Here is a 13,832-nt window from a genome sequence, read left to right on the forward strand (position 1 = left end):
AATTCCAATGTCAAGAAGCTTTCCCCCATATTTTCTAAGGGCTTCAGAGGTTAGCTCTTACATTTGTTTTTGATTCATTTTGAGTTATGATTTTTTTGTATATGTTGTAAAGTAAGAAGAGTTCAATTTCATTCTTCTGCATATAGACATCTGGTTTTCCCAACACCATTTGTTGAACAAACCATGATTTCCTCATTGAATGCTTTTAGCAGCTTTGTTGAAAATCATTTGAACATATATGTATGGGTTTTATTTCTGGGCTTGCTAAATCTTTTTGATTTGTTTGATGTTTGAAAACAAACCAGATTCAGAATTTCATGTGTAATAGTATTTTAAAGTATAAGAATGTAAATGGATTCTGGGAGTCCACCAAGATGACTGAATAGGAACTGCTCTGGAATGCAGTTCCCAGTGAGAGCAATGCAGAAGGTGAGTGATCTTTGCATTTCCAACAGAGGCACCAGGTTTATCTCAATGGGACTGGTTGGATGGTGGGAATAGCCCAAGGACAGCAAACTGAGACTGGGTGGGGTGTTGCCTCACCTGGGAAATGCAACTAGCTGGAGGACCCCCATCCCACCCAACAGAGGACATTGGGGACTTTTCCAGCCACCCCACCACTCTGATTCAGATCCTGCACTTCTCCTATGGCCTTTACACCCCATAGACCAGGAGATTTCAGCCAGCCCGATAAGAGTCATGAGTTTCCAGGACGGATGTGGGTCTTTGGCACAAATCTGGGTGACCGTTTTGGCTGGCACCTGGAACACCTGCGAGACAGAGCCTCCCATTCCTCTGAAATTAGGGGAGCTGAAGGTAGGGAGCCAAGTGATCTGGCTCAGCAGTTCCCACCACCACAAAGACCAGCAAACTGAACCCCTCTGGCTTGAGAGTTTTGCAGCTAGCACAGCAGTTTGAGCTCAAGCCTGAATGGTTGAGCTTGGTGGGGGAAAAGGGTGCCTGCCATTGCTGAGGCAGTTCTAATTTTACCTGTGTAAACGAAAGCACAAGTAATTTTACAAGGAGCCTGTGGCAGCTCAGCATCTCAGCAGCACCTCTACAGGCAGACTGTGACTAGACTGCCTCCTTACTGGGCAGGGCATCTCTGAAAAAAGGCAGCAGCACATCAGGTACTTATAAATAAAACCCCACCTTCCTGGGACAGAGCACCTGGGAAAAAAGGCGGTTATGAGTTCCACTGCAATAGACTTATGTATACCTGCCGAGCAGCTCTAAAGGGAGCAATGGAGCTCCCAGCACAGCACCTGAGCTCTGATAAGGGACAGACTGCTTCCTTAAGTGGCTCCCTGACCCCACATATCCAAAAAGACACCTCATACAGGAGAGCTTTGGTTGACATCTGGCAAGTACCCTTATGGAATGAAGCTACCAGAGGAAAGAACAGGGAGCAATCCTTGCTGTTATGCAAAACCTGTGGGTGATTCCCAGGCAAGCAGGGGCTGGAGTGGACCTCCAGAAGTCCTGAAACAGAGGGGCCTGGCTGCTAGAAGGAAAACTAAAAAACAGAAAGAAATAGCTTCAACATCAACAGAAAGGACATCTACTCAGAGACCCTATCTGAAAGTCATCAACTTCAAAGACCAAAGGTAGACAAATCCACGAAGATGGGAAGAAACCAGTGCAAAAAGGATGAAATCACCAAAAACCAGAATGCCTCTCTGAGAGGAGTGGCATGTCTGCTGGGGGCTCTTGGCCAGCAAGAGGGTCCCAACCTGGATGGGGGGGTGCGTGGAAGATAAAAGATAACAGATGGGGTCTGGAGGGTTGAGAAGCTATGCTTCACCAACCACTTTATTGCACTCAGGGTCTGGTTATATACGTTACAAGTAGAGTTGCTTACATAAAACACAAAAATTATTTCTATGAGATAAAGGGGAACACAAATTTTACCATAAAATCACAAGTCTCCTTACATCAGATTAGTATAATGGAATACTTAAGTCACAAGGTAAGTAAGTTATGCCCAATTGTAAATACTTAGGTCACAAGGTAAGTAAGTTACGCCCAGTTGTAAATACTTAACAATTGTAAATACTTAAGTTATTATTTTACAACTATTGTAGCCAGGATCCAAAAATGAACACAATAAAGCAATAAACCATAAGGAACCAAAAGTGGACACAATGCCTCCCATGTCCTCATATCCATAAAGTAATGTCTGTTAATTATTTTGAATAGCATAGTCCCTCTCTCGGTTCCTGCTTTCCCTTAGGCCAACTTCCCCCAACTGGGGATCTGTGTCTGGGCTCAAGCTCACTGTCTGGCGAGGCCCATTTCCTAGGGGCCTCACACGGGAGCATTCCCCACACCTCTCCTCCTCCAAGGGATCACAACTCCTCATCAGCAAGGGAACAAAACTGGATGGAGAATGAGTTGGACAGAAACAGACTTCAGAAGATGGGTAATAACAAACTTCTGTGAGCCAAAGGAACATATTCTAATCCAATGCTTGAAAAAAGGTTAGATGAAGTGCTAATGAGAATAACCAGCTTAGAGAAGAACATAAATAACTTGATGATGCTGAAAACACCGCACGAGAACTTCACAAAACATACACAAGTTTCAATAGCTGAATCAATCAAACAGAAGAAAGTATATCAGAGATTGAAAATCAACTCAATGAAATAAAATAAGAAGGCAAGATAAGAGAAAAAGAGTGAAAAGAAACGAACAAAGCCTCCAAGAAACATGGGATTATATGAAAAGACCTAATCTACATTTGATAGGGGTACCTGAATGTGATGAAGAGAATGAATCCAAGCTGGAAAACACTCTTCAGCATATTATCCAGGATAACTTCCACAATCTAGCAAGGAAAGCCAAGGTTAAAGTCCAGGTAACACAGAGAACACCACAAAGATATTTCTCAAGAAGAGCAACCCCAAGGCACATAATTGTCAGATTCACCCAGGCTGAAATGAAGGAAAAAATGCTAAGGGCAACCAGAGAGAAAAGTCAAGTCACCCACAAAGGAAGCCCATCAGACTCACAGCAGATCTCTTGGCAGAAACTTTACAACCCAGAAGAGATCGGGGGCCACTATTCACATCCTTAAAGAAAAGAACTTTCAACCCAGAATTACATATCTGGCCAAACTAAGCTTCATAAGTGAAGGAGAAACAAAATCCCTTTATGGACAAGCAATTACTCAGATATTTTGTCATCACCAGGGCTGCCTTACAAGAGCTTCTGAAGGAAGCACTAAACACAGAAAGGAACAACCAGTACCAGCCACTGCAAAAACATACCAAATGGTAAAGACCATCAACACAATGAAGAAACTGCATCAATTAGAGGGCAAAACAACCAGCTAGTATCAAAATGGCAAGATCGAATTTACACATAACAATATTAACCTTAAATGTAAATGGGATAAATGCCCGAATCAAAAGACAAAAACTGGCAAATTGGATAAAAAGTCGAGACCCATCGGTGTGCTGTATTCAGGAGACCCATCTCATGTACAAAGACACAAATAGACTCAAAATAGAGGGATGGAGGAAGATTTACCAAACAAATGGAGAGCAAAAAAAGCACAGGAGTTGCAATCCTAGTCTCTGAGAAAACAGACGTTAAATTAACAAAGATCAAAAGAGACAAAGAAGGGCATTATATAATGGTAAAAGGATCAATGCATCAAGAAGAGCTAACTATCCTAAATATCTGTGCACCCAATACAGGAGCACCCAGATATATAAAGCAAGTTCTAATGACCTACAAAGAGACTTAGACTCCTGCACAATAATAGTGGGAGACTTTAATACTCCACTGTCAATATTAGATAGATCAATGAGACAGAAAATTAACAAGGATATCCAGGACTTGAATACAGATCTGGACCGAGTGGACCTAATAGACATCTACAGAACTCTCCACCCCAAATCCACAGAATATACATTCTTCTCAGCACCGCATCACACCTACTCTAAAAATGACCACATAATTGGAAGTAAATCACTCCTCAGCAAATGCAAAAGAATGGAAATCATAACGAACAGTCTCTCAGACCACAGTGCAATCAAATTAGAACCCAGGATAAAGAAACTCACTCAAAGCAGCATAACAACATGGAAACTGAGCAACCTGTTCCTGAATGCCTACTGGATAAATAAAATTTATGCAAGTGTTTGCACCCTATAATTAGATTTTTTTTCTGTTAACTAAGTTCCTAAAGTGTGAGCACTTAGTATTTGACAACAATTATTATTCTGCAAAATAATAATGAAAAATTCAAAAAACCATAATAATCACTGAAAGCAGTGTTTTTTCAACTACCACGTTTTGGGAGTATGAGTGAATTTCTGAATGCTTATATAGGAAGCTTTTAAACTTGCAAGTCCCTTCTTATTTCAACAAGCCACATGTGCTTCTGAGAATACCAAAAACAGGGCATAGCCTACAGAATCACAGAATCTGAGCCAGAGAGGACTCTGGATAACTCAGTTCTTGGATTTTCCTCATGGTCAAACTAAGTTTAAGTGTGTTCTTCACATCTAGAGCCAAGACTAGAAGTGAGCTCTCTTCAATCTTAGCCCAAGACTTTCTCTGCTACATCTTTTTTTTATTTTCTAGATGCTGCTCTGCAGCTAATGCAAGAGGCCCCAAAATTCATAGTGGCATCAAATAGTATGTGCAGGCTAAGTATTTTTCAAGTCTGTTTCTTCTTCCTAAAATGTATGTAGATGTTAGTGTGATTTTTAGTGTTCATGAAACCAGCAACTTGCTGAGCACTTATGTGAACAGGGACTTTGCAAATTGCTCTGTATACAGTGGTAAGCTTAATGACAAAGTCTACGCTTTAATGAAGTTTATATTCCGATGAAATGAGACTGACAATAGATGGTTAAACAAGCAAAGCTAAGGCATTACTGTTGGCAAAACATTCTATGAAGAGACATAAAACTGGGTGAGGGGCTGGGTGTGATAGCTCCGCCTGTAATCCCAGCACTTTGGGAGGCCGAGGTGGATGGATCACAAGGTCAGGAGTTTGTCAGGAGTTTGAGACCAGCCTGGCCAATATAGTGAAACCTCGTCTCCAATAAAAATACAAAAAAAAAAAAAATAGCTGGGTGTTGTGGTGCATGCCTGTAATCCCTGCTACTCAGGAAACTAAGGCAGGAGAATTGCTTGAACCCGGGAGGCAGAGGTTGCAGTGAGCCAAGACTGGGTCACTGCACTCTAGCCTGGGTGACAGAGTGAGACTCCATCGCGAAACAAACAAACAAACAAACAAACAAACAAAAACAAACAAAAACAGAGTGAGGATAAAAAGTGCAGGCGAGTGAGGTTTGCTCTTTTGTACTGGGTTCGGCGAAGGGCTCACTTAGCTGAAAGGGTAATGTTTGAGCAGAGACTTGCATGAAAAGGGGGATCCAGCCATGGGGACCCAGTCATGTCTGGGGAAGGAGAATTAAAGGAAAAGGAAAGACCTTAGATGTCAGTGTGCCTGGAGTGAAGTGGAAAAGAGAATTACGTATATCATAGACTACATATGAATAGTATATATTATATGTTAAGGAAGTTATAATTTATATGAAAATACTAATTCTTTGGAAAAACATCTAATTAATGTTAAAATTTTGATCTGTCTTCAGCCTCTGATCTGCTTCAAAGTTGTATATTGAGGACATTAGAACTTATATGGAAATATTAATTCTTAGGAAAGATGTCTACTAATCAATGTTAAAATTTTGATCTACCTTCAGCTCTGCCCTCCAATTCTATTATCAACAAAAGCATCTGTTATATAAGCTTCAGAATAGCAGGGATCTCGCCTATTTTGTACATTCTTATCCCCTCTGCCTAGAAGCATGGTCAGTGCCTAAAACGGTGTTGAAAATATCTGTTGATATAACATAAAATGCAAATGACCCCATACATTTATTGCAATATGCTTTTCCCCAAATAATGTGTCCATACACTTTAAAATATTGAAAAGTACTATTGTAAAGAAAGAGATGGACTGTAGAATCTTATGATCTAGAGAAACAATATTAATAACAGACTTTTCCTAGGTTTTTTTGTGAGACATAGATATGGTAATAATATAAGCTAAACACTCCATATAGGGTTGGCAGATACAAGGTGCTCAGCAGTGATCTCTAATGGCTACGTTTCTCTTGTCCACCACCTCTTTCTCTTTACAGATTCTGCTTTTGGAATGTGTCTCTGATATGAGCAAGTAAACACTGAGCAGAGAAATTCGAACAGTTGTTCAGTTTTCTAAAATTCCAACCACTTTCATGATCTGTCGAAAACAGAATTGGATAAAATCGTGCACAGCCACCTTATTCTAGGGTCCTGGCATGAACTTGAGCCCTGTTCCTCCTTCTATCACAATATGTCAGAAATCCTGTGGAGACTTTCCCTCCATAGATCTTTCAATAACTGACAGTTCAAAGATGAGTCAAATAATTAAGACAGCTCTATTTGACATAATCAAGAAACATTGCTCTGGGAGCTGGGGAAAAGATAGTATAGCTGCCCTCTTATATAGCAAGCCTGTTGAATTACAAATGAATGAACCAATGGCAAAGGGAGAATTCAGAACTTAATGCTAAGTGCCCGGTCCACACTAGGCACTTTGCTAGATGCTGTGAGAAATGTGGTAGTGAAATAGGATGTTATAATCAAGTGGACAGAAGAGACAATTACTAAAAATGAAAGAAATGTGTGTGGGGACAGAATGAATGATGAGGAGGCTGAGAATGGATGGGAATGGCTGAGGGAATTAGGGGAGGTTCAGTGAGGAGCTGGCATATTAAGTGTGTCTAGAGGAATGAAAATTTTGTAAGGGGAATTCTAGCAAATGCATCACTGTATTCTGCAGGTTAAGAGTGAAATCTGGGGCACCAGCAGACCTTAGCTCTAAATGGACTCTACCACAGTCTTGGCCATCTGACCTCTAAGTTTCAGCTTTCTTGTCTGTGCAGTGGAGCGGGGTTTGAGAATAGGCTTGGTATAAAGATTCAATGAGACGATCCACATCAGGGACTTGAACAGGCTTCAGATCTGGAAAGGACTCAATAAATATTAGCTACCATTGTTATATTATTATTTTCCATTTTAACCAGATGCCAATTTTTGTGCAATGGTACAAGTCCAGAGAAGCCAGACAGAACCTGGATGACAAGGAGCCCAGTATGGATTTGAGTGTGAAGTTAAATTCTGCCCAGCAGGGGAGTTACAGAGGAAGGAATGCCCTCATGTTGAGCCCTCACAAGGCTGCAGGTGCTGCAGATTTTGGGAGGAAGTAGATGCAGCCCTACCTTCTAGGTACTGGCTTAGTGAGGGTCAGGCGAGAACCCATGTCATTCTGAATGCAAGAAAGATTGTGATTAGGTTTGATAAAAGGGGTGCAAAAATATGAGAGCATAAGTGGGACTCATCAATTTTATTTAAAATACTAAGAAGAGGTGACATTAAAATGCATCTTTAAAAAGGAGCTATTAAAAAATGAGTCCAAACCTGTTTCTGATTCTAGAAGTGCCACCACTTTCCTGGCTATGACATCTGGGTGAATTGCTAACCTCCCTAAGCCTCAGCTTTCTTATCTATTAAATAGGGATAATATAATGCCTATTGCTTAGAGCTATTGTGGGGTTTATGGAAGATAATCCATGTAAAGGGGCTTACCCAGGACTATGCCAGGAACTGGTTTAATAAATCACTGCTATATATTAGTATTATTTCAAGCCTGTTTTATAGAATACAAAGCACTTTCTTGCAGATTATCTCATTTGATCCTTAAAACATCCTTGTAACATTGGCAAGATGAACAACTATCATTCTGCTTTAATTATCGAGGAAACTGAAGTTTAAAGAGATAAATTTATCAAATCACAGACAACTGGTATGGGTTCTAGTCAGGGCTCAATGCCAAATCTAATACTCTGAACACATTTCTCCTCATTTCTCTCGGGCAGACACCCTCAGAAGATGTAATTGTTATATTGGCTTTAAAGCTATGGTTTCTTTTTTCAAAAATTTTTATCAGAATCAAATTATTTTATTGTTATTGGGATGTGGTCATTTCTTCGGTCAAATCTGCTTATGGAAGTAGGTAGGATCAGATTAAAATATAAATAAAATGAATTTATAATAATTATTTGGAAAATTATAGCTAAAAGCATAATTTAGAAGATTGACTTGGTTCACTACAGCAGTATTTACATTAGCTAAAACATGAAGCAATGCAAGTACCTATCGACAGATGAAGGGATAAGCAACATGTGATATATGCCTACAGGGGAATATTCCTCAGCCTTAGAAGGGAAGACAGTTCTGACAACATGAATAAAGCTATGGTTTCTTTATGACTTCAGTGCTTCTTTCATGCAAATGAAGCCTCATGGAAACACCTAACTTAGGCAACAGTAAATAGAACTGCTCTGTTGAAGGACTGAAGACTGTACGAGTCTTACCTTTTCCCCTAATGGTTCCATAGAACCCAACTTGAGAAAAAAAAAAAAAAAGGAAATAAACAGGCTTAAAGGAAAGTTCTGGATTTGGAGTGTGGAGAACAGCACAGGCAAGGGCTTTGTAGCCTGAAATTTCATGGTCTTTTCACAAGCACTGAGTCTGATGCTTCATTCTTGGCTGGATGAGCTTGCACAATGCAGTGTGGTTGTGTGTAAGTCTAGAGGCCTGGGCCTCATAGAGTCAGAGTCCCTGATGTTTCCTAACATGTGGGACCCTGGGCATACTTTGTTTTTTTTTGAGACGGAGTTTCACTCTGTCTCTGAGTCTGGAGTGCAGTGGCACGATCTCTGCCCACTACAACCTCCACTTCCTGGGTTCAAGCGATTCTCTTGCCTCAGCCTCCAAAGTAACTGTGACTACAGGCACACACCGCTGCCCTTGGCTGTTTATTTATTTTTATTTTTTCTATTTTTAATAGAGAAAATACAAAAAGACTGGTCAGAAGTTCAAGACCAGCCTGGCCAACAGGCTGATCACCTCAGATGATCTGCCCACCTTAGCCTCTCAAAGTGTTGGGATTACAGGCATGAGCCACTGCGTTTGGGCTTGCTTCTTAAATTCTCTCTGGCTCATCCTCTCATTCACAACATGCAAGTAAAAATAACATTGACCTCTTGGGTAATAACCCATGAGAGGTGAATTTGATCATAAACATAGCATTTTGAAATATGCTTGCCATATAGTAAGTGCTCAATAATCATTTATTGCAAATGCTTTTACCTTTTGAGGCCTCTCATTTCTGCAGAATAAGAGCAATAATTTGCCAAGAGAGTCTTTGTCAGACTTAAATGGGGTAATGCCTACACAATGCCTGGTATGGTGCCTGGCACAAGACTAACTAAAAAGAAGTAGTCATAATATGAAGAATAGTGAAAATGATAATTCTCTGGGTGACTTTACTCTTGTCTCTGAATCCTAACTTTCCCCATTAAAACACATCTTGTCTTGTGTTCCCAGTTTTCTCTTCTCCCCACTGCCCCTGCTCACACATGAAGGATTTTTGCTGTTTCTGACGTCAGTCCCTGGACCCTTTCCACAGGAAAGGCTCATGTCCTCCAATTAGACCAATACCATTGACCCAGGCCCTTTGGCAATCCTGGCGCTTTCCACATTAATTTGACATCTGCACTTCACCTTGAAAATATGCTAATTGCAGCAGGGATCTGAAGAGTGCATGAAATACGGGTTTGCAAGAGTCTATGGTGTGCTAGCGATAATTGCAAATTTAATTCCCTTTGAGAAGATGTACAAAAACCTGACCACTCCCATCAGCCCAGAAGAAATTAGAATCTCTGAAATCAAGTGAAATGAACGAAATGAAAGGAGAAATATCATTTCTAAAGAAAAAAGCTCTGAACTTCATTATTTAAAATCTCCCTGAAAAAAGTTAGGTTCAGAAACAGTGAATTTTTAGCCCATTCATTTACATTAGGCAATTAATTTTTCAGAATTAGTGTTCTGAAAAAAAAAATCCAATCTGATTTTACAGGGACAAGTTTAATTTAAAGTATAAGTAAATAAAAAGGAGAATTGTAGGCAAAAGTTCATTGTGTTTTATTATCAGCAAAGGAACACTCATTTAAGCTAAGACAGCAGTACCATTGAAGAAGAAAAAATATAATCTCAAGTTTGGAGAACAACTTTATTGAGGTATATTTTTTATGTATAATAAAATTCTCCTATTTCACAAGAACAACTCAATGAGTTTTAGTAAATTTACTGAGTAGTACAACCATCACCTTAAATCAGTTTTAGAGCATTTCACTCCCCTAACAAGATCACTTTTATTTACAATTAATCCTCATTCCTACCCTGTGTCCCTGGCAACCACTAATTTACTTTCTGTCTCTATAAATTTGCCCTTTCTGGGCATTTCATGTAAATGGGATCCTGTAATATGTGGCCTATTGTGTGTGGCTTCTTTTGCTTGGCATAATGCTTTTGAGCTTCCTTCATAGTGTACCATGTGTCAGTAGTTTATTTTTATTGCTAGATAGTATTTCATTGTATCGATAGACCATTTTTGCCTATCCATAAGCCAGATGATGGCATTTAGGTTGTTCCCAGTTTTTGTCTATTGTGATGTAATCTTATTTTTACAAGACCAAATGTTTTACAATCTGGTCCTCTGTTGGCTCTTCTCTCCTGAGTCCAAACAACATGGGAAGTTATGGAACAGAGTGGAAGGCAGCACCTATTACAACTCCTGGCTTCTGAAGTGTCTATCTTCCTCAGCTTTCTTTGTCCCACTCTGTTTAACACACTGCATCAGAAGATGAGCAGCATTTTCTGCATTTTTGAAGCCTAGTTGAGGTCCATAACTATAAGAAACCACAGATGATTTTCGTGGACAATGAGGAAGGCAGACTGCTGAATGTTCTCTGGTGCAGGTCAAATCTCCCACCCACATTTTGCAAAATTTCCCCTGTCAAAATTTTCTTCTCATTCCACTTGAGGCTATACGTCAAAAGTAAGTGGATGAGCAACCCCCTAGCTGAAAGCATTCATTTTGTCCATTCTTGCTTACATTTTAAATATAAACGTGAACCTATCATGAAAGTGTCAAAAGCTCAGTTGGTTGTACTTTCATGGTTTATGCTTTGCTGTAACAACGTTATTGATCTTGCCCAGGATGGCATAAGAGAGTATTTAGAACCCTGAATATCCCCAAAGGATCTCAAGCAACAAAATGAGAGAGAGACAGATAGAGAGGAATAGAGAGAAGCAAATGAAAAATGGAATGAATTCAGCTCTAGATATTTTCAATTGCACGGCCTGCATTTGATAGAATCCATTTACTTCTGAGCAGCCAACATTAACCAAGTCCCTATTACATGCAGAATGCAGAATCCTCAACCATTAGCTGGGGGTGCAAAGATAAAAATCTTTATCCATTCAATTGCTAACAATATTTATTGAGTAATAATTTTGTTCAATGCACTCTAGGTACTAGGCATTCAAAAGTGCAAACCAACTTGTCCTCATAGACCTAGCAGCCAACTGGGGAGCAAGATAAAGAAATATACAAAAGAACTACACAGCGATAAATGCTGTGAAGAGATAAGAAACCAGGCTATTGAGAAGGAGGGTAAGAAAAGGGTGACCTCTGAGAGGGTGACATTTTAGCTGAGTCCTAAAGGAAGGGGGGAAATAGAGTGAGAGAAAAAACATTCCAGGCAGGTCAACAACAAGGACAAGGGACCCTGGAGGAAAGGGACACAGCATGGTTCTTGCCCTCAAGGATTTCACATGCTCCTAGGGAAGACGGACAAAGCAGTATGCTTTTGGGAGTACTGTGAAAAAAACATACATGGGTACTATTGGACAAGAAGTAGCTCAGAATGATCTTTTGTGGGTCATAGAAAAATAAAGAGTTTAATGACTGAACTGATGAATGGATGTGTTACTGAATGGACAGATGGACATATGACTGACTGAGAGACTGTCAACGCAAGGATGCATAAATAGGAGTCTATCTGATAGAAGGAGAGAGAATGACTTATTTATAATCCAAGGATAGGACTGTGTAAGAGAAGGCATATAGGATGAATGGGAAGGAAGGGAAACAGAGAGAGTCAAGAGTATTTTCCGGCCTCATGCTTTTTTTTCCCCTTTAGGGGCTAGCTCTGAGTAGCTTCTTGCATTCTAATTTGAAGAACCCTTCTCTACACAATTTAGGCATGAAATGAGAGCATCTTCCACCTTTGTGACAGCTGTCTGGCGAGCAAAGGAAAATTAATTAACTGGCACGAATGGCCTGCAGGTCAGATTTTCCACATGAATGACGCATGAAACAGTTGTATCTTTTAAGATTGGATTCATTTTGAGAGAGTAGGGGAGGCAGGATATATGAACCCAGAGTAATTCAATGTAAATGATCTTTATCTATGAAGCCACTTATACCTAAATTCACACATGACACAAATATGTTTGTTGACCTTTTTTTTTCCTTAGCTTTAGAGCCTAGTCTTGTCTTAGAAGATTAACAAGAGAGGCAGTAGACATTATCTCCAGCGCTGCTGGATTGCACCGCTCTGGGTTGCAACATCCATCCGTGTTATGCCACATGGCCGTCCTGACAACTGTGTATGTTATGTGATAGCCTCCATGGGCTAAGGCCAAATAGACTATCAGTATCAAAAATCATTTGAACCACTCACAGCTGGCCAGTTTCCAACCTGATGGATTCTGTACACATCTAGAGAATAAACAAGGATGGTCCTTGGAAACCTGAACTTTTTGATTTCCCTCCAGAATTATTTGCTGTCATTCCAAGAGGAAATGAATATATTCCATCAACACAGGAACCCCAGAGTGCAAATTCAATTTCCCACAGCACAAACAGCAACTCCAGAAAAGGCTCTTAAGCTTCCCACTCATGGCTAGTAAAATTCTTTTTGTCTGAAAGCATTAATAAAAATGACACAGGGAGCATTTGCTCAAGTTGCAAAATGGGACATTTCTGGCTCTTACCTTTGTTTAAATTATTCTCTTATTATATTTTATCCTTTCAGATCAAATTGAAATTAACATATGTGGAGGCCACTGGGTAGTGGTTACCATAACAGGCCACAGACCCAAATAACTTCAATTTGCTCTCGGTAAGCAGAGAGCAATTGCTCTCTAACCAGCAGAGATTTCTGGGTGGACTGTGCTGATGCCCCAGTCCTAAGATCAAAGAAGGGATAGAGGTGGGACATGGATTCACACATGGAGATTAACCTTGACTCCTTTGCATGGCTATTGCTTTCTAAACCTTACTTTTTCTTTCTCCTCAGTTTCACCCACCTCACAATGACTTCTGATTTGTTTTCAAAGCACAGCATCTCTTCTTGTGCAAAGCGTTCTTGTGCCCTCCCTTCCCTGCCCTAGGTACATGCTGGGGTGTTTCTTCCTCTTTAGCATTTTTCACTTACTATCATTGCATATGAAAAATTTATATAAATTGAACTTATTTTGTTAATCTCTCATTTGGGCTCTGTATGTCCCACAAAAAACCTGCCTTTGCAAAAATTATAACTGTGAGAAAATTATGGCAATGAAGGAGATCTGATCTGGCCAACCCTCATCTTACCTTTGGCCTTTAAGCTGCCCTTAATGACTCCTGGGCTTAGGCCCAGATAACTTTGGGAGACATTTAGTTAATAGTTTAAATGTTACTAGCCCTTCCCCCAAACTCAACTTCCTTTAGTAAAGCCAGTGAGAGACCACCAGGCTAGGATGATAGATGAGCCTGAATTATACTGAAGTATGGACATAAATCATCGCCAGCCATTATTCTGTAAGTCACAAGATAGGCAATTTCTTCAATTACTCCTGCAGGTAACGTC

The sequence above is a fragment of the Callithrix jacchus genome, chromosome 20 (genome assembly GCF_049354715.1).
Source record: "Callithrix jacchus isolate 240 chromosome 20, calJac240_pri, whole genome shotgun sequence".
In the NCBI taxonomy this organism is placed as follows: domain Eukaryota; kingdom Metazoa; phylum Chordata; class Mammalia; order Primates; family Cebidae; genus Callithrix; species Callithrix jacchus.